The sequence below is a fragment of the Rattus norvegicus genome, chromosome 11 (genome assembly GCF_021556685.1).
Source record: "Rattus norvegicus strain SHRSP/BbbUtx chromosome 11, alternate assembly SHRSP_T2T, whole genome shotgun sequence".
In the NCBI taxonomy this organism is placed as follows: domain Eukaryota; kingdom Metazoa; phylum Chordata; class Mammalia; order Rodentia; family Muridae; genus Rattus; species Rattus norvegicus.
Genome location: NC_141544.1, coordinates 58,745,510 through 58,768,052, shown reverse-complemented (window position 1 = coordinate 58,768,052; position 22,543 = coordinate 58,745,510). Strand labels below are relative to the sequence as shown.

At 39.8% G+C, this 22,543-nt stretch overlaps 1 long non-coding RNA gene across 3 annotated transcripts; it reads right to left on the bottom strand.

Annotated features, from left to right (window-relative positions):
• Positions 1–228: 228 nt before the first annotated feature.
• Positions 229–5,316, bottom strand: LOC134481068 (uncharacterized). Of its 3 annotated transcripts, XR_015633048.1 has the most exons (4): positions 5,097–5,281; positions 4,614–4,670; positions 4,266–4,375; positions 229–453 (listed from the first exon to the last, which is right to left on the bottom strand). It is a non-coding gene; the product is annotated as an uncharacterized LOC134481068 (long non-coding RNA). The 3 variants fall into 3 exon arrangements; XR_015633047.1 differs by lacking the exon at positions 4,614–4,670 and having other exon boundaries at positions 5,097–5,316; XR_015633046.1 differs by lacking the exon at positions 4,266–4,375 and having other exon boundaries at positions 4,419–4,670; positions 5,097–5,303.
• Positions 5,317–22,543: the final 17,227 nt, after the last annotated feature.

The following is a 22,543-nucleotide window of genomic DNA, read 5'->3' as shown; positions in this document are numbered from 1 at the left end:
TGCTTGACTCTGTGTTAGTTTTTTCAACAGGAATGGGGAACATAGAAGAAATGTTCTGGGTTGTCTCTGTCCAGTGGGGAAGTGACTAGTCACCTGTGGCTTCGGGGACCTAATGTGCCTTTTCCAAACTGAAGTCTACTGTAAGTGAAACACACACACAGACACACACACAGACACACACACACACACACACACACACACACACACACAAAAGATTTGGTGCTTGTGTGGGATATAAAATAAATACATTTTATTGATTATCTGTTGAAATAATACTTTTTGGAATCTGATATCTTAAACAAAATGTACTATTTCAATTAGTTACACTGTTTTCCTTATACACGTTGAAGACGGTTATAGAAAAGTTTCAATTGCTTATATGATTCCTATCCTGTTCCTGTGGGTCAGCACCTTGGAGAGATTATTCCAACTTCTCGGATCAGCACAACATCACTGTGTTGAGGTGTTTCAGTAAATCAGATGACAGGTAACATTGTAGGTAAGAAAAATAAGAAGAAGGGAATGAATCAATAAGGTGTAGCAAAAGAAATAAGCCAATAATAGAAATTTATAATAAATGCTCTGTGTTCACAGATAAATTCATTAGTTTCTGACCTTGGGTACTATCATAACCATAAACACATAAACCAAATATAAATCAAAAGTCTAGGCTTTGAGCCTTTTGTATAAGTTATAGTCCATAATCATGTTTTTACTGTCTTCATAATTATTCTTAAATATGACCATTTTCAATGACTGTGCCTAAAAAAGTGAAGAATATCTGATAATTTCATAGAGAATTTTACCTTAGACTCAACACATCTTATATCACATGATGGTTTCAACGAATATTCATTGAATGGGTTGTAGATACCCTACCCTAACATATCACTACAGATCTTCCATGAAACTGTGTCTCTCCAGGAACTTAAAAACTGTCAATGAGAACTACCTTGTGCTCAGAGGACAAATTCAATATGAGTGCCTGTGCTTCTAACATGTTCAAGAAAACACTGATTTTTCCATATGCCCAGTCAGATTTTTTTCAAAAGAATCCAATACATACCAGAGATTATTAGACTATATAAAAATGAGTACAATATTTGCAGTCTGTATCTCTTAGAGAAATAGTACAAAAAAGAATCTCTTATTAGATTATTCTGGTCAATAAAACATCACCAAACAGTTTACAATCCCCTTATTTCAAACTCTTCGGTTTTCTTATTTATTCTGTTCTAATTACATAGTTGATATTAGAATGGAAATTCTGGAAAAGTTCCAAGTAACACAAGGAAGTTGTACAATTTATTCACTTTTTTTTCTATTTCTGGTTTGAGCTATTATGTCATCAGAAAGTGGCGAATCTATTGTCATGGCTTGTCCACTGAACGGCAGTCCCCATTAGTACATGCCAACCATGCCACATTCTTCCAAACTTGAAAACCAATTGCATCTGCAAAGCCACCTCTAGTTTTTCCAGGCTTTACCTTTCAGATCTTTTCCTTCAATGCCATATTTCGACAGTGTATCAAGCTTTTGTATATTTGTCCAACCCCTCCCCTATTATAAAATTGTGTGCAGAGAGAATGCACACGCTACCCCAGTTCTTTTACTTACACAGTGCTAATCAATAGTTTGGGTTAGGGAAGGGCTCAGAAAATAAAGCATTTACCTCACAAGTGTTAAGACTGGAGTTCAGTCCCCCAAGTCCCTGACATGTTAGCTAGCATGTTTTTATAATCCCAGCATTCCTACAGTGAGATGAAAAGCAGAGACTAGAGAAGTCCCTGAGTGCATAGGCCAGCCATCCTGTTGTGCACATTGGTGATCAACAAGAGACCCTAACTCAAACAATATATAAGGAAAGAATAACACCAAGATAGTGCTCTGAACTCCACAGCCATGCTGTGATGCCTGCGCACACACACACCACACACCTGAACACACACACAGTTATACACACACACACACACACACACACACATACACAAAGATAAAAACAAAAGTAAAAATAAATAAACACTAATAGTTCACCTTGAATAATTGTGGGAGGAACAGACTATTAGCTACTTTGGATGAGAAGACTTCTAGACCTAGCATCTATAAAAAGATTGCTCTCTGATCTGACCCAGAGAAAAGTGACAATGTATTCCTTCATAAGATCATGATTTCAACACACACACACACACACACACACACACACACACACACACTATATTTAATGAAGGTTAAGTAGGACTATAATACAGGAAAACATAAGTTTAAACTGTCTCAAAGATATGCTCCAAGGTTTTACAAAATAGTGACTGTGTTTATAGCTTTAAACTTCCAGAGGTTTGAAAACTGCATCATTTATTAGTCATGAGTTATGATGTGTGTTAGCAAACACTGAGCTGTCTTGTAAGAAACAGATGGGATGTGTTTTGGTTTCTCAGTAGTCTAGGAAGGAGTCCATCACACAGAAGGTTAACAAAGGTTAACAATGCTTCTGGAAACTGTGGGTATGGCCCAATCCAAAGGTCAGTTCATATCCGGAGAATGGGGCCATGTCTGCAGTCTAGTTCATTGGTTCAGCTATGGACAGGCATGGCTGGAGAACAGACCTGAAATCTGATTAACAATGGTTTCCCAACTTCATTCATAGGTTCTGAATCAATAATATATTTCCTTTCTTCTTTCCTACCTTCCTTCCTTCCTTCCTTCCTTGGAAAGTCTTCTTCCTCTGTGACAAATGACACTTTGTAGGGTCATAGTTAATTTAGTTAATAAGAAATATTAAGATCCCCTATGCAAGTGTTTCTCTCTGATAGCAACATTAACATAAAAGACCCTAACATCAGCATCTCATGCACATTCTTGCCTGCTTCAACTCCTCCCCCCTTTCTCTCATAGGAACTCCTGGGGGTCAAGGTGAAGAAGCTGTAAACTACTTAGGTTTCTCAGTTGGACCACATTCCTTTAGCCCATTCTGCTTTTCCCTCCAGGAAGAAATTTCGATCTCTCTCTTACTAGCCTGCAACAAATCAGGCTCTCATTATGTGTCGACAGTTAGAACTAGAGAGACTCCTCATAGAGAAACTCTCAAAGCCAACAGTCTCAGGAAGACAAGTGTTCTAGAAGGGCTACCTCCTTGGAATCACTTGTGGAATCTGAGGCTATATGTAGGAGAAACTTCCCCAACAGCGTTGCTTTAGAAAAAAAGCCTCAATGATGTCCTCAAATGCAAGCCCTCATCCTGCCAGGCCTGTGTCAGCTATGTGACACCATGGCAGAGAATGTGGCTAGTTCTCTCATCGCAATGTCACGTCCACATGAATGTTGACTGCTGACTACTGATGACTCTTGCTAGCGTATTTCACTTTTTTCTCACTGTTACTAATAACCGCACAATTAAAAAGGAAATCCCTGGTGCATAACAAAACAAGCTTCCTTTATTAGCCATTAAATGTTTTATAGTTGTACTCACATTTTATCCTAAATTTATTGGTCCTTCAATATACTAACAAATTTCACCATGAATCATCTTACAATGTGATTTCATTGAGTATATTTTATTTTATTAAAAATTGTACTGCCTTCAGAATTAACTTTGCAAAATGACATTGAGGGGTTGGAGAGATGGCTCAGCGGTTAAAAGCACTGGCTCCTCTTCCAGAGGAACCTGGATCTGTTTCCAGCACCCACATGATAGCTAACAACTATCTGTAATTCCAGTTCTAAGGCATCTAAGCTCCTCTTCTGGCCTCTGCAGGTTCTGCATGCCTATAGCACACAAATAAACATGCAGGCAAAACACAAATAGAAATAAAATAAGTCTTTTTAAAAATTAATGACATTAAATTGGGTTGCCTTTTGAAAGGTAACCCTACATAGGTAAATGGACTTCGATTTCAATCCCAGCACCCCCATAGGGTGGCTTGAAGTCACCTGCATAACCCCAGCTTCTGGGGGATCGGACACCTATAACTTAGATGGATTCCTGCACTCACATAGCCACCCACACACGTAGACACATATGCATATGCATAATTTCAAATAAAAATATTTTTTAAAAATAATCTATCTTCCCAAGTTTTTTGAACTGTAGAAACCAGAAATAGTTTCTTCATTCAAAAAGCATAAACAGGCAGAAAATCGTGAGGCTGTGGTCCCTCACGACTTCTACAGGAAATTAGAAGCCACGTTAAATACTTTAACCAGAGACAGTGGTTAGTTCTCATGTAAACTTGGCCGGATTAATGGGAACTCGGTAATTAAAGCATTACTTCTACGTGTGCCTGGGAAGACGTTCCTAGAACAACGGCGCCATGAAATCAGGATACCACAGAAGCTCCACTGTCGCCCTCTGTAGCTGGGCACGATCCAATCGGCTGAGCTGCGGATAGAAAACAGGAACAAAGAAAAGCAAATTCACTTACTATTATTTATTTCTCAAGAAACCAGAGTATCCTTTTGGTCTGGGGCATCAACCCTGCAGGGTCTCCAGACTTTGGACTCTGAGACCTGCACTCACAACCATTTGGGTTTCTGAGCCTTCAGCCTCAGACTGAGAGGTTTCTTGGTCCTGAAGTCTTCAAACTTAGACTGATGGCAGATCCACCTTCCCAGTTTACCGTGGGATCTCTCAGACGCTCTAACCATGACAGCCAGTTCTCCAAATAAACTCCGCCCTGTGCAAGAGTACCATGTCGTCAGAGCCCTGCCAATTTAAGTCGGAATCCCGACTTCTGGCCACAAGGACACTGAGGGCATAAATGCCAGCTGAACATTGTGAATCAAAATTACTCCAACTAAAAATCTTCCATAATCTATCCATGTCACAAAAGAACCCCCCAAAAGTACCTCTTGTCACCAAAACACCTTCTAAGATGACAAATTGTCTTTCAAGTAGGCACAAATCATCTCCCCAGGGCTTCCACATCCCCCAGAATATAAAATGGCAAATGGCTGAGAAAATATTTTAATTGTTGTTAACAACAATGCTCAGCTCCCACCACTAAGTTCCACAGAGAAGGAAGCTTCTTGCAAAACGCTTCCTTTAACAATAGAAGTTCTCCCATAAAGTTTTCCCATAAAAGGACCGAAGACCTCCTTGCCTCAGTGGATGCTTTCTTCTTCCAAGTGATCGCATGGTGCTTACTTATTTTCTCCACAGATTATCAAATAGTTTCTGTCATGAGAAATGCCACACGGCTTCATAACTTTCTTAAAGATCAGACGTCTCTGCATCTTGGAGAGTTATCAGATGTTCCTGCAGCTTGGAGCATACTGGCTGGTGTCCCCACTCTCTGCTTTGCACTCTGAACTTGCTTCTATGCTTTCGCTTTCAGTTAAGAGTGACCTTTCTATTGGGGTTTTTCCATGCATGACTCTGTTCCTAGAATAAGAGCAGGAATTTTTCCATTCAGACCGAGTTCTGAAAAGGTTCCCTCTTCATAAAGGAATTAAAAAAATAATAATAAACTATACTTTACCATTTTGGTTCTTTTATACTGACTACCTTAAGAGAAAGAAATGAAGATCCGTGAAGGGCAAAATGCCATAGTGGTATCTTCTTAATTATAACCATCTAGGACTCTTTAGTGATCTCTTGAAAGGATGGCCTCATAAGTGTATCCCTAGGTTTAAAGTTCATGTTTTTATCAACTATATAAAGAGCCCACCTCCTTACCACACTCTTCACTACAAGTGTGTTTCACCAGGGGATATGTTATAGGTTAGGAAATCTCACACAGAATTTCATGGTGGGTTTATGTAGAAAGTTGTTGCAGGGGTTGAAGCAGGAATAATGCTTTAGAATCTGCCCCTCGAAGCAGCCTTAGAGGTTATGGTTTACATTTTTACTATCATTGTAATATCCTGGTAATTAACCTAATTGGAGGCAACACAGTACATAGTGTTGAGAAATACTATATGTAAGCTACTTTTCTAATAGAGAAACTAAAGTTCAGAGAAAGTAACTAATTAGCCTGATATATGTTGGTCTATTAAAATATAGCCAGTCAATTTTGATAACTATACAATTTAAGGAACCCAGTGAAAGAGTTGTTGCATAAACCTGATGTTTAACACACTACATTGTAGGTTCAGTGTTATCTGTTACCAAAAAATCAGTGCTGGGTTAATCAGGTATCAAGCTGTATTCATTAGACATTAAAAATGACACACTGAAGTCTAGCCTCTCCTACAGTAAATAAGAATTCTAGTTCAATCATGACATAGCTTTTCTCATCCTTATCCTAGTATAAAGGTCCCTGGCCCATGATTGACTTCCTGACACCCAGATGCCCATTGGTGTTGTAAGTCAGTATTGCCTTGTGTCTTGAAGACCACAGTGAACCAACCTCAGGTGGGGTAATTCATTGGAACTGCGGTTTGAACAGCTGTTTTGCCTACCACTTTCTTGAGCTATCTGAAGACACTGAAGTCTGTCCACTTAGAACTGTGATGTTTCCGTTCTGCATGGGCCAACTGTCAACATGAGCATGCTGGGACAAAACTTCATAATACAGCCTAGCATATGACATAAGGATAAGAATCATCAAATATTAAAAGAAAAATGCACATTTACTTAAAACTCCAAACATCTGTCAGCCATGTCATAGTCATCCTGAAGTTCCAGACACATGGAGCTGGCTTAAGAAGTGTTGACCCAGGGCCAGAATGATGACTCTGTGATCAAAGCACTTGCCAGTCAAGCCTGAACCTGACTACAGTTGGCATCTGTAATCCCAATACCCTCAAGCAGAGATGGGAAGTACAGGTAAGAGAATTCTTCAGAAGTTTGTGGGCCAGTCAGCATGGAGCACAAAGGAAAACATAAACAGTGACAGACCTTCTGCCTCAACAGGGTAGAGGAAGGCAAGCATCCACTCTCAAAAGTTGTCCTCTGACCTCCACACGGGAGCAGTGGCATGCACACCTACACTCTCACACATTCCCCACACACACACTAATAAATAAAACTAAAGTTAACAAAAGTAGAAATTTACATCCATAACTTTCATACGGATTCAGTCCTGTGCGACTTATATTCATTTACACCCAGAGATTTTGATCCAAGTTCCAAGTGACTATGAAGACACAGAAAAAGCAGACGGCCAAGCAAAATCAAGAATGGTGAGAATACTTGTGATATGAAAATGGAGAACACCAGGAACTCAGGGTCCCAAGTTGAGAAAGGAGACAGGAAAAGGTGGGACGGAGAATGAGCAGAGTAAGGAGGTCTGAAAATGCCATGAGGGAACATGTTACTTTCTGTGCTGATTAGGGAAATAAAATCACAAGAAGACAAGAGATCCAAATTCCCAACTGGCCCCCAAAACTGTCTCATGCCTCTCGGTGCCGAGCCTGGCTAGATGGTGACAGGATCCTCGCTGGTCTGCCAAATAATGGGTTTGATGAAAGAGTGTGTTGACATTTTCACTGAGCTGCAGAGCCTCTCCTCTGCATACAGGCTCGCCAGTCCTTGGAGTTCCTGGAGGTCTTGAGCATGGGTAATGGACGGAGACAAGGATTGAGCCTAGGGTACAGGAAGTTCTCTCTCCTTCTGAACTTTGTTGTTGTTGTTGTTGTTGTTGTTGTTGTTAGTAGTAGTAGTAATATTAGTATTAGTATTATTATCTATTACATTATATCTATTCTATATTATATTATATATTATAATATATTATATATTATATTATATATTATATTACATCCTGGCCACAGTTTCCTCACCCACCACGGCTCACTGTCCTCATCCTATTTCCCCTCCACCTCAGATCCACTCTTCCTCTACTTCTCTTCAGAAAAGTGTAGGCCTCCCAGGGATAGCAATCAAACACAGCATAACAAATTACAATAAGAGTCAGCGGACAAAAGAATCAGAGACACCAGTGCTCCCACCGTTAGGAGTCCCACAGGAACTCCAAGCTACATAACCATAACATATACGCAAAGGACCTAGCTCAGACTCATACAGGCTCCCTGATCATCGCATCAGTCTCTGTGAGCCCCTGTGAGCTTGGCTTAGATCCTGTGGTCTGTGTTCTTGTGTTGATGTCTGCCTGTAATCTCCTGTACTTTTTCTCCTCTGTGACCTTAATTTTGAAAATATTCCTTTTAGTAAATTCTCAAATTTACTAAATTGGGGTTAGCTGTTCCCCAATCTTGACAAATTCAACAAAATAACTTTATTTTCTCAAGAAATAATGTGAACACATGGACCAACATATTTCACTGTATAAATATTTCTGTATAAAAGAAGTAAAGATTTATGTGAATTAGGTACATGTCCAAATTATGTATGTTCCTTACCTGGTCTAATTACGCCATGTTATAGCAAAGTAGGAGAGCTTGGTTAAGACAGTAAAGCTTATCCTTGCTTCAGGAACTGATTACTCAGTGGGGAAATGGGTTTTTAACATTTAATATAATCCAGGCACTCAATCTACAAGTACTTCCATATAGAGGAACCAATACTTTTATTTGAGAACTGAATATGTGTTCTGAAGATACAAAACTGACCTTATTAATCCATTTTCATTGGATAAAATTTATTTGTTTAAAAATTATTTGGGGTATGGGGGACTGACAGCACAATTCAGTGGTACAGTGTTTGCCTGGGATATGTAAGGTCTTTGATTCAACCAACGAACCTCAGAAAATCTGTCTTCTCATAGTTTTTCTTATAAACATCTCATCTCTGACTTTTTTGCCTGCTCTTGAGACTCTTTTCTCCTTACACGTTGCCTTGTCTAGCCTTGATATGGGGGTTTTTGCCTTGTCTGACTGCATCTTGTTTTGTCTCATTTGGCTGTTATCTTTTGGAGGCCTGCTCTTTTCTGAAGGGAAACAGAGGATAGGGTAGATCAGGGAGGGTCAGGGCTTTGGGGAGCGGAGCTGGGAGGAGTGAAGGAAAGGGAAACCGTGGTCAGGATGTATTATATGATGCAAGAATCTATTTTCAATTATTAAAAAAGTCATCCACTTTAATTGTTTTTCTACAGTGATAATGGATTTGCTCTGACTCATTCATGCTCTTTTTAATTGAATTTTACTGTAAACAGTGGCAAATGTGTGACATGTTTATGTTTAGCACCATAGGTATAAGTTAGGATTTTCAAAGCTTGTTTCCTCTGTACAAAAATCATTAAGTTGCATAGGAGTCAAAGCTAAGATCTTAGTTCCTTTATCAACAAGTTTAGGTCAAACAGGGTAAACCGAGTTCAACGTGGCTAATCCATTTATATCTAATCAGAATGTGTAGTAATTACCATTCAGTAAATGCCCTTTATTACCGTATATTGTACATCTAAACTAGCTCTCAGCAGCCATTTTGTAAATACATGGCAGATACCATGACTAATCTTTTATAATGTATTCCATTTCCCAGATAATACATTGACTGAAGCAATGCAAGCCATGAGTGTATCTGGAGTAGAATGCACACATGACCAAAGTTGGCCCAAACAGCAAGACAAAGGATTTAGATTCCATAGTGCAAAATTGAAAGTTTCTTTCTTTAACTAAATAAAGCATCTGACCCTATCGCCTCTGACAACCATGTTAGAACTGTAAAGGAAAACAGCTGGAAAGGACATCTCTCCATGACAGAGAAAATATCCCTAGTCATCAATGACATCTTGGAACCACTAACTTGGAGCCACCTGGAACCCATTCCATTTCTGCACTTCCAATTAGATACTTAAGAAAATAAGTGCTTTCCTGCCAAAGCTCATTTAGAATGATAACCTTTGGTATTATAATTCTAAAACTCAGACTTTCAGACCCAGAAAACATGCCACATGGTGCAGAAAAATACTATCTCCATTTGAAAAGAGAAAGTGACATTTAGAGATCGTGAGTCTCTTCTTTGCTCTGTTAATACGTGGCCCTTGCATTGTCCAATCACCTTTTCTTTACAGTTGCAGGTGAATGGGATATTTTATGACCTACTTTCTAAGTAAAATGATCACTTGGATGAGGAAAAAAAAGGGTTTTCTGGCCTATTAAAAACAGACAATGAGGGTTAACAAAAACCCATGAGTCACTGATACTACTAAATACACCAGCTATGTCTTTGGAAGCTAAAAATATACCAAGCAACAAGCCGTGAAGTGCTCTTGACGTCAGTGGACGACAGTCACAGGCTGAGATCATTGCTTGACCTTCTTGCAAGCGCCTCCCAGATAAGCCTGTGCTGCCATCTCTTAGGTCGAGACCAGAGAAACAAAACTGGGTGTGGTGCTATATGTGCCTGTAATCCCAGGACTGAGAGGCGAGCAAGGAGATCAGAAGTTCAAGGTCGTCCTCACCTACATAGTTTGCTGAAGCTGGGCTGGGCTACGTGTGACTGTTTCAAAAAACAAACAAGAAAGATTCTGCAAACATCTTGGTGGAGTTCCTGAGCCACTGTAACCTGCAACAAGACAGTACACTCTTACAAATTGGGCTAAGAGACCATCTAGAGACTCGTACAACCTCGTGATCTACATATTACTTCTGTAGGAAGACCTGGAGAGACGCTTCGTTTATCTTTTCTACACTTCATTATTTTTCTTTCCTTTCTTTTTTTATTGGATGTTTTTTATTTACATTTCAAATTTATTCCCTTTCCTGGTTTCCCAGCCATAATTTCCCTATCCCATCCCTCTCCCCTTCCTCTATAAGGGTGTTCCCCCTTCCTGCCTCCCTACCCTGACATTCACCTACACTGGTGGGTCCAGCCTTGGCAGGACAAGGGCTTCTCCATCCCTTGGTGCCCAGCAAGACTATCCTCTGCTACCTATGCATCTGGAGCCGTGGGTCTGTCCATGTGTACTCTTTGGGTAGTGGTTTAGTCCCTGGGAACTCTGGTGGGTGGGTATTGTTGTTCTTATGGGGTTGTAAACCCCTTCACTTCCTTCAATCCTTTCTCCAACTTCTCCAATGGGGACCCCGTTCTCAGTTCAATGGTTTGCTGCTAACATTTGCCTCTGTATTTGTCACGCTCTGGCTGAGCCTCTCAGGAGACAGCTATATCAGGCTTCTGTCAGCATGCACCTCTTGGCTTCATCAATATTGTTCTTATGCAATTTAAGATTGAACCTAAGCTACCAAAATTAACTTTAAAACTAAGAGGCTTTTTTCCCCCACAAAATTCAGTGTAATTCACTCAAAATTTTTTTCTTTTTTTGGGGGGCTGGGGACCGAACCCAGGACCTTGTGCTTCCTAGGTAAGCGCTCTACCACTGAGCCAAATCCCCAACCCCTCACTCAAACTTTAAAACATCTGCTTTGCTGACTCAGAATTGTATATTGTGTGTCTTGGACATTAAGAAGTTGCAGAACTCTTTTTTTTTCTTTTTCTTTTTCTTTCTTTTTTTTTTCTTTTCCTTTTTTTTTCTTTTTTTTTTAATTTATAGCTTCTTGTCACTGTTCTCCTGGAGACACAACTCTGAGGCCTTTTTCATCTCTCTGGATATGTTTAGAAATAAGCAGGCTTATGTAAATAATAACTAATCTACTAGAGGAGGAAAACACAGAAGACCCACGTTGGTTCTTCACTGCCCTGATCAAATTTTAAAGTTAGTATCTGAACTGAGAAAACCTACATCAACATAGCCTCTGGTGCTCCTGCTGCAGCTCATGGATCTGAAGTCTCACGATATCTCCTCCTGCCGGCACCCTGTCCAAAGGGCAAATATAGAAAATATTTTACTTGTGGGTGAACAGAATTATGGCTCAGTAAGTCACCAGCTTTGGAGCAGAGCCATAATTCATGGCACTCAGCCAGTGTAAATAGGAACAAGGAAATAATATTATTTTCACCATGGTGCACTGAGTGCAGAAGAAATAGAAATGTTAACCCATTTGGCATCACTGCACTGCAATATTTCTACTTTATGTACTGCATAAAATAGGGTGTTTTTCTTTCTTTAAAAATGCTTTCAAGATATCAAAATAAATTGTGTAGACTGGTGGTACCTTGGAGGTTTCTGTCTCTTGAATGATATCATGGGGGAAACTCCACACATACTAAAAAGGATATTTCAGTTTTAGAAACTACCTAATGATATATTCTAGGGGCAATCAGATGAGCAATGAAGGCTAAGTGAATGTAAGTGCTTAAATGAGAGTCTGGATAATATAAGGAAATTAGTCTCAGGTCTAACTAGGTGAAAACAATTTGACCCGGTCTAACTTCTATTGTGTTACATAACAAAGCCTTTGCATTCCAGGGCAATGATTGCATTCCCCATCGATTATGCTATGTGTGAGCAAATTCTCTTCAAAGGTTGGGGGAGCTTCTAGGCCTCTTTTTGTTTGTAGGAACATAAATTAACCTGGGGAGGAGTCTGCTGCTAAGAGGATGGTTGATGGACTGCCTCCCATTCGCTTCTTTAATCCTTTACCTATTGAACTGTACCGGTCTGACTCTCTCAAGTTGTGTGTTTTGTGGGTGTTTTCTCCACTCCATCTTTCTCTTTTGGCTTTATTTATGGTTTAGTTTGTTTATGGTATTGTTTGGTTGTTGTTGATAAAGCATCAAGAATTTTTTTTTAAAGGTACAATTCCAAGACTCTCAAGTTTGTCCATCTAGGTTTATAAATAAGAATATCTTCACTTTGAGCTTTTATGATAATGGCCTTCCCTCATACACACTCAAAACAAAATTTTAAATTATCTACTTTTACTATATTATGAATCTAGGGGTTTTTTGGGCATGGATTTATATAAATCTTTTAAAACATAAAAATACATTCATCTCACTAATGTGACTTAAAAACATTCTAGTTTGTCTTCAGATCGTATCAACCTCATGTGTCTGAAAGGAAAGTTATAGCAAAGTGACACAGCATTTTATTCAAACCAGGGTGACAAAAGTCTCAGCACAACCTCTGCTGGTTAGCGTGAACATGAGCTGGGTTTCTATGTACTACTGCTTGGCCTGGGGTCAGCTACAGACTTTTTGAAATGTAACCTGACAACACATGTAGTTTTAGAGTATAATGCTTTAATTTCCAAAAAACACTGCTGTTTAAAATAAACACACTTAAGGCAGCCTGTATATATATGTCTGTCATCTAAAAACTACCCCCACAGCCACCACAGGCCATTTCTTTGGAAAATGACTGCAGACACACAAGTGACGCAAGAAGGAAATGCCGAAAAGACAATAAAATGTCATCATGTCTCAAGGCAGCAGGCCCTCCATTCTGCCCTCCAGTGCCTTCTCAAAATCAAGATATGAGAGCACAGCCGTTGGAGAGAAAATGAGTGTAAAATTTAATAATAACCACTCAAAACAGATGTTGCACAAGGGACTACAGCTAAAGTTAACTGTGTCCTCATAAACTTTTACCTCAAGCTTGGTTGATTCAAAGACACCTCAAGAGGAAATGTCATCTTAACAGGTAAATGTTGACACAAATATGGATTGTCAGCTACACAGAAACAGACGCACCCGTTTAAAAATGATTGAGAGATCAAGGATAGCTTAGTCGATAGAGGGAAGACCTGGGGAGATATATCACTGGACAAAGCACTTACTACAATGACATTAGGACTGGTGTTTGGATCCCCAGAACCGACATAAAAGCCCAGTTGGAATCTGCTCTTAATATGGTTCAGTGGGTAAGGATGCTTTTGCCAAACAAGCCTGACATTTAATTCAATCCTTCAAACCTATATGGTAAAAGAAGAGAACCAACTCCTGAAAGTTGTCCTCTGGCCTCTACACATGTGATCTGGCATGTATATACCTATGCGCATACATACATACATAAATACATACATAAATACATACATACATACATATATACATACACCACACACACACAGGCTTTTTGTTAAAAGGTGGATAGGTTTGGCAGCCCACATGGAATCTTAGCACTTTATTGAGAGGCAGAGGAAGGGGATTCCTGAGATGAGCCAGCTAAATCAACAGGCTTCTGACCAAGGAAGACATCAGATATCAAACTCTGTCCTCTAATACTATACACACACACATACATATACACACATACACACATAAGTATACACACACACACACACACACACACACACACACACACACACACACCATACAAGAGAGACACATAGACAGAAAAAGAGGGACAGAAGGCAAACTGTCTCATCTCTAATTTGTGTTAGAAAGTAAACACACATATGTTTGGATATCCATTTTCTAAATGTAGATCTGGAAGGATATATTTCATTAGCATTTCTTTTTTTGTTTTTCATCTTTATTAACTTGAGTATTTCTTATTTACATTTCGATTGTTATTCCCCTTTCCGGTTTCCGGGCCAACATCTCCCTAGCCCCTCCCCCTCCCCATCTATATGGGTGTTCCCCTCCTCATCCTCTCCCTATTACCGCCCTCCTCCCAACAATCACATTCACTGGGGGTTCAGTCTTGGCAGGACCAAGGGCTTCCCCTTCCACTGGTGCTCTTACTAGGCTATTCATTGCTACCTATGAAGTTGGAGCCCAGGGTCAGTCCAGGTATAGTCTTTGGGTAGTGGCTTAGTCCCTGGAAGCTCTGGTTGCTTGGCATTGTTGTTCATATGGGATTTTGAGCCCCTTCAAGCTCTTTCAGTCCTTTCTCTGATTCCTTCAACGGGGATCCTGTTCTCAGTTCAGTGGTTTTCATTAGCATTTCTTAACTCAGAGATGGAGAGCAGAAAGGTATTAAACACCAGACTGGAGAGATGACTCAGCACTTAAGAGCAGTACTGTTCATCCGAAGGATCTGAGTTCAGTTCCCAGCACCCCCACTGGCTGTTTACAAATGCTTATAATTCAATCTTCAGGAACTCCATTGCTCTCTTCCAGTTTCTGACTCAAGAGCACATACCTACACACTTATTACATAATTTCAAGATTTTTTTAACACAGTAAAAAAATATTAAACATGTGTTGATTGTTTGTTTGCTTCCTCATTTGCTTTTGAAACAGAGCCTTGCTGGGTAGGCCTGGCTGGACAGCAACTCACAGTTCTGCTTCAGCCTCTTGGGTTCACAAGGCTGGGCCATGATGACAGCTTAAACATTCCTTTATACAATTCTGCCTTGTCTAAATTGTTGTTCCAGTATGCATTGCCTTTGTTTTAAAGGGGAATAATTAGATGAGGGTAATTAGAAAGCTATGTCAGCCCTCGTTTCAGTCTCATTCCCACTAAAGAACTTCGGCATTATTAAATGAACTTAATTGCTATGAAAATTCATTCTACTTTTAAAACATAAAAACATCTTTCTCTGAATCTATGTTTAAAATGCATTAAGATTGGTTTCCTTTTTAAACGTGGCCACTAAAAAGTTCAAAATCACTCACATGGCTTGCATTTTATTCAATTGATCGGTGCTGCTCTACAAGTTGTGTTTACTTTGCATCAATTGATTTCCTCTTAACCTATCAAATTCGCACCTTCAGTTGCTTCAACCATTTACTAGCTGTTATCTGAGTTTCCATACCCCAGGAACTCTCTGACACACATTAAGCACTCAATAAAGGGTACTGTCACTAAGCTGAGTAGGGTTTTGAAGGCCGTGGGAAGGTGCTGTGCAGGAAAGAGGAGTCCTGGGAGGTTGATGGCAAAGATGCTTCAGGCTTCAGTGACCAAGAGATCATCAGTGTCTGGAAAAGCAATGTTTCCAGGGTATGTAGGACAAAAGTCAAGACTACCGTGGTCATGAAGTAAATAAGGACTGTGATTAACTGGGAGCTGGAAACTTAGATTCCTTTCTTAGCAAGGATAGAGATGATCTAGTGACTTTAGAGAAAGATTTTTAAGAAATAATGTTTATGTATAATTTTATAAAGGAGAGTAATGATTCTCAGCCATTATTACCACACATCATTCCTGTTTGTCTCTTAATTCTTCCAACTTTTAACTAGCTAAAGCATGTAGAAGACATGAGTTGTTAGATGAAAGTCGAAGTAGAAGATCTCAGATGTCTATGTTTGAGTTATGGATCAAGAAGACCACATCCAAGACACCACCATAACTACATAGTAACGCCCTATTGCTAAAGACATCATACTTTGTCTGCATGACACAGTGCAATCATTCTCAAACTGATTAGGAAACTTCCTCACTGCTGTCTAGCTGTTAGAGTGCCAGAGGATGCTTTGCAGGCTGCTGGGGGATGGGGAGGAAGACACCAATGTCTTACTCAGCTCTGAATTCTCAATGCTTCATTATTGACCAGCAAGGCAATGTATGTCATGTGACTGAGGCATGACTATTATGGAGTACTTAACCACTCTGATTGGATTCGAAGCCAGCTCCACAGAATGATATTTGATACTTGGTAATCTTAATAAAAAACCTAGTGAGATTATAGGTCCTAGAGTAGAATCTATTTTCATTTTTCTAACTAGTTATGCTTCCAAACTGTCTTCTAAATACTTACCTATGCCCACAGACCTGGGTTACTCTCAACCTTTGTCAAAGAAGCTTCTTTTTGCAGTCACAAATGTACAAATGGCCAAGTGCTCAGACCTACAGGGGAATCTTTATCAATATCTCTCCCCTGGGCCAAGGCTTAAGGAACATATTAGAAAAAGATGAAGAAAGGGTACAAGAGTTGGAAGAAAGGAGTGCTGGGAAATGCTGTTTTCTGGACATGGCATGGCTATGATCACATGTACTCATGGTAGCTGTAGTTACCTAAACAAGGTCTGCACATGCTCACACCTCATAAATACCTTCCAGCTCCCATACCGTCCAGCATGGAGGAAGTGTTCTCCACGCCCTCTCCTTACTGGGGAGCTTTTGGCAATTGATGGCTGCTAAAAAAAGGAGAATCACTTTTCTTCAAAAGCATTCCCACTGGTAATTTCCCCATGCTTCAGTAGACATCCTCATACCATACCCATGACATATGGGAAACACTCATTAGAATTAGTGAGTTACCCTCTTGAGCATATACCCAAAAGATGCCCCAACATATAAAAAAGACACGTGCTCCACTATGTTGATCGCAGCCTTATTTATAATAGCCAGAAGCTGGAAAGAACCCAGATGCCCTTCAACAGAGGAATGGATACAGAAAATGTGGTACATCTACACAGTGGAATATTACTCAGCTATCAAAAACAATGACTTTATGAAATTCGTAGGCAAATGGTTGGAATTGGAAAATATCATCCTGAGTGAGGTAACCCAATCACAGAAAAACACACATGGTATGCACTCATTGATAAGTGGCTATTAGCCCAAATGCTTGAATTACCCTAGATGCACAGAACACATGAAACTCAAGAAGGATGACCAAAATGTGAATGCTTCACTCATTCTTTAAAAGGGGAACAAGAATACCCTTGGCAGGGAATAGAGAGGCAAAGATTAAAACAGAGACTGAAGGAACACCCATTCAGAGCCTGCCCCACATGTGGCCCATACATATACAGCCACCCAATTAGACAAGATGGATGAAGCAAAGAAATGCAGACCGACAGGAGCCCAATGTAGATCACTCCTGAGAGACACAGCCAGAATACAGCAAACACAGAGGCGAATGCCAGCAGCAAACCACTGAACTGAGAATAGGACCCCCGTTGAAGGAATCAGAGAAAGAACTGGAAGAGCTTGAAGGGGCTTGAGACCCCATATGTACAACAATGTCAAGCAACCAGAGCTTCCAGGGACTAAGCCACTACCTAAAGACTATACATGGACTGACCCTGGACTCTGACCTCATAGGTAGAATCCATGAATATCCTAGTAAGAGCACCAGTGGAAGGGGAAGCCCTGGGTCCTGCTAAGACTGAACCCCCAGTGAACTAGACTGTTGGGGGGAGGGCGGCAATGGGGGGAGGGTTGAGAGGGGAACACCCATAAGGAAGGGGAGGGGGGAGGGGGATGTTTGCCCGGAAACCGGGAAAGGGAATAACACTCGAAATGTATATAAGAAATACTCAAGTTAATAAAAAAAAATTAGTGAGTTACCAAATGATAATAATGAATGATGATAAAAAGAAGAAAAAGAAGTCATGAAGTTGGAAAGTAGGCATGTGGAAGGAATTCAGAAGGAGTTGGAGGAGAGAACTGGGAGGGTGAATATGATCATATTCTATTGTATACACATACAAAAATTCTCAAGAATAAAGAAAATTGTAATATATATTGAGTTTAAAGATGCTATCGCATTGGGAGGTTGCTATGACAAAAAAAGAGTAATATACTTTCCCCTTTATGGTTACCTATAAGTTTTCTTGATGAAACTAAGTGATCAATGCTACTGGCATACAAATATTCAAGTCAAATTGCTTGTTCTTTGTAACAAGTTACATAAAAACAGATCAAAGATTTAGTTTTAAAGTATAGTCAACTCACAGATTAAATGTTTCATGGGCTCTGACATTGAGTAACAAAACTTTTCAGCCACATGAAAAGTATGTAGAATCAGGGGAGGTTTGACACTCCCTAATGCTATGACACAAAGAGTTAATTCCAGTTTCATTTTTCCCAACAAAACAATTCTTCCCATAGGTGTCAAACTTCCAAAATGAGAATGAACAGATGAACAGTGGAGAGAAACATACAACAAATGATTTACTGACACCTGTGTCCTGATTGTAGGACTCTGAAAATCTTTAGAAAAATGTCTAAAAGTTATGCAATACCTACTCATTACATTATTTTAGTCTGGTAAAGCTGGTTACATTTTAGAAGTAAAATAAGCCTATAAAAGTATTATGTCTAAAACAAACCAGATCTATCATTTCTAGCTACTAAATGGATACCAGATCATGGAAGATGGAGTTATCTCTGTGATGTGGGATGACCTGCTTTTGTCATGCAGAAAACCAGGGATGTGTAAACATCCCTGTCTAAATCGTGTACGTATTCTACTGTAACTCAACTGTACTCCCTGCTTATTTTCTCAGGGTTTCCGCATAGGTGTATGTTATAAAGTTAAGGCAATGCTAACTTTAAAATGCTTTAGTTTAAAATGTTTTGGTATTTCAAATTCCAGGGCTCCTTTTTGTAACCATGTCCAGTTGCCAAACTCAGATGCCTCCTGGGGTAGGAATCAAGTCCTGGCTGGGTTATGGGACAGGTGGAAGGCAGAATCAAACTGGAAGAAATCCCAGAATTTCCAGTCCACTTTTTGTAACACTCCTATATCTTGAGGACTTCTGAGTAAGACCTTTCTTACTTGGCTGATGTAGTATAATCCAAAAGTTAGAAAACACTTTTCTTGTGAAATTACAATAAACTGAGCAATCATCTGGAAATTGCTGGATTCCGAAAGGGATTACTGAGGGTAACTCAGTCATGATGGAGGACACTGTCTGGTCTAATGGTTGTAGTTCACTTGTGAATTGCCACGTGGAAGTGAGAGGCCAAATCTTTTAAATTCAGACTCCATTTTAGAGAACTTCAACTTGGGCAAACTAACAGACTGGTACCTAGCATTGCTTTCCAAGTTAAGGCGCAACAAACCCGGAGCCTTACTCCCATCTGTAGGCTAACCCCCAACAAGACCTACATCTCTAGGTTATTCCCCAACAAACCTGCACCCCCAGGTTACAACCCACCACCAGCCTAACGACCACCAGTGCAGAAGGAAGCAGAAATTAAACTTTATGATATGACTCCCAGCACCAGCCAATCATGTTAAAGGCCATAATAACTTCCCAATCAGATGCTTACACACTCATCCCACCACCACCACCACCACAACCACAAGCACTGCTTACTGCTTTCTATAAAGTCTTGTCCTGTAGACATTTGGAGCTCTTCTCTCTATGAGAAACCATCCTGCCTATTGGTGCCCTGAAGGGCCCCAGGCAGTTCAAATAAAAAGGCCCTACTGTGATTGCATCAGATCGGCTCCTGTCTGTTTGTGGGGGAGAGGGGGGTTTCAACCCTTCCCTGGCACTACAGAAGAATATCACAACTCTCCCTTCATGCAATTTTTAAGCTATGCAGGCATAATTCTAAAAACACTGAAAAGTACAAATAGCATTCAAGTATCATGAAGTGTGATATCTGGCGCATTTTTTCTTTATTTCAACCAGCTATCTTAGCACTGTGTACTCTTAGACTTAATTTTCCACAACTTAAAACTCATGACAACTTTTTTATCTCATCAGTTGGGCTTTAAGGAACATATAATTACTCAGAAATTCCTTCCCTAGCAGTGCAGCAAATAGGATGTGGTGAAAGATACTTAATCCCCAGGCAAAACATTCCACCTCTGAGTCAACTCTTATCTACTACAGCAAGCAGAGGTCTGGCCCCTCCAAGGTTCAGCATCCTAATCTCCCAAATGCTATATGAAAAGGGAAATTTTCAGATCAGACCCTGCAATGTGAGGGTTATTTAGATGAACCCAGTGAGCCATTTTAAGAGGGAGAAGGGACCATTTGTCAGAGACACTTGAACTGCTACCCTGCTGATATTGAAGATGGAGGGAGGAGACTCTTGGTCGCAAAGGCAAGGAGTGAAATTCTCCTCTTGAACCTCCTAGAAGAATGCATCCTTGGCTACATCTTGATGTTGCCCAACTAATAATATCTCAGACTTTGGTCCCAGAACTTGAAAATCTGGGCTATTTTCATCTGCTAAACTTGTAGTGATTAGTAGTAATAGCAATAGAAAATATATGAACCCGAAAGGCTCTCCTTAAAGTCTTCAGTCCCTCATCTCTGGTCTGAATTGAATCAATTTAGTCTCTTTCCCTATGGGAACCCTTCATCAGTTTCAGGATGTAAACCCCAGTCTTCACTAATAAATTCCTTCTCCAGAGGTTTGGGGTATTTTTGATATTATAATATAACATTTCTCCCTTCCCTTTCCTTCCTCTAAACTCATGCTCCTTTAATAATTGCTGTTTCATGCATATATGTTTATGTATACACATATATATTTTATAGATGACCTATTAAATCTCTCTAATGCTGTCTATATGCATGCCTTCAGGGTTGACAGTTTGGCACTGGACAATCAGTTGATGTGCTCTTCCCTGGGGAAGACCATCTCTCCTATCCCCGGCTTTCCTCAGTTGCCTATAGTTCTTCATGTGGTAGCGGCCTTGTGGCCTCTCTTCATTCAGTTTAGTATGTTCACTTATTCAGCTCATGGTTGGGCAGTCATGCTGGTGAGACTTTAGGGATGTAGTTTCTGATATTACCAGGAGACACAAAGTACCTGATCCTCTGTCTTCTACAATTTTCCTGTCCCCTTCTTGCACAATGTTCCCTGAGGCTGAGGTGCAGACCTGTTTTGCTGATGTATCCATAGGACTCTACTCCACAACTCTGCACTAAGATGGGTTGTGGCTTTCTGTAGTTGTCTCCTGTTGCAAAGAGAAATTTTCTTGGTAAGGGATGAAAATTAGACTTCTCCATAGGTATAATGACAAATGTTTATGTCCTGGTGTTAGAGATTATACTAATTTAATAAATTAGTGGTGTGGATTCTCCTCCAATAACCATGACTTCACAAGCTTTCATTTTTTCCCAAATAAGGAGACTGTGTCTTCTTCACTTTAGTATTTACTACAAGTCCCTTTTTGGCCTGTTGTTTGGAAGACAATCCTGTTATCCAAGTGCCAACACAATAGTATGACTCTTCGATGACAGCAAAGCCTGCTGACACAGTGCACATTCAGTCTACTTTCTTGTTCTCTTTAATTTTTACCGAGCACCAAATCAGGAGACAGCACACCTGACTAAGGGTTATGGCATTTATTAGTTTGATTAGACACAGGAAAACTCATCATTTTGTTAGTAGGAAAGTTTATCAGCACTGGAAGAATGTGCATGAATAATATGAACTCACAGTTACTCATTCACAATTACTCAAAAATACCTTGTCTTCTCAAGAAATTAAATTCTGGTTTCCGAGTGTCTATATTACATGACCCGCTTCATTCTCTTCCTTTCTCGTTCTCCCTGAACAATTGCTAAGAGCTGTTCTTCATCCCCTGCATTCTGGAGGCACATGAGAATACTATTTGGACAGAGAGGCGCTGTTGCTGTCTTGCATATTTTACAACGTGTCTTAGTACTATTTCTGTCATTTCTCTATTTCTTTGTTATGGGATTTTGCTCCACATGAACTTGCATTTGCTGTCCTTCCCACTTCCTTATTTGATTTGATTCATTGCTCTCTGTTGTGGTTTGTTTATGAACATGGATTGTATCACTACCTTATGTTACCATAATAAAATGCCAAAGAATAAGTGGCGTAAAGAACAGAATCTTATTTTCCTTGAGTTTGGGGGATCTGTCAGTCTAAGACCAAGGTAAGACCAAGGTCTAAGACTGTTGGTTTCTTCTGAGACCTCTCTTCAGCTGTAGAGGCCACATAGGCAAATTTTTTTATTGTTTTCGGAGATTAAAAATTAATTATAATCCCCTTTCTTCCTCAAAATCCTCTCATATAACCCTGCCTGCTCTCCTTTAAATCAATGTCTTCTTTCTTCATTATTTGTTATCGGATGCTTATCTGTTTATGTATGTAGATATACATTCTTAAATTTAACCTGCTCAGCCCATATAATATACCTGTGTGTGTTTTCAGGGCTGCCTGTTTGGCATTAGACAGCCAATTATTTATGT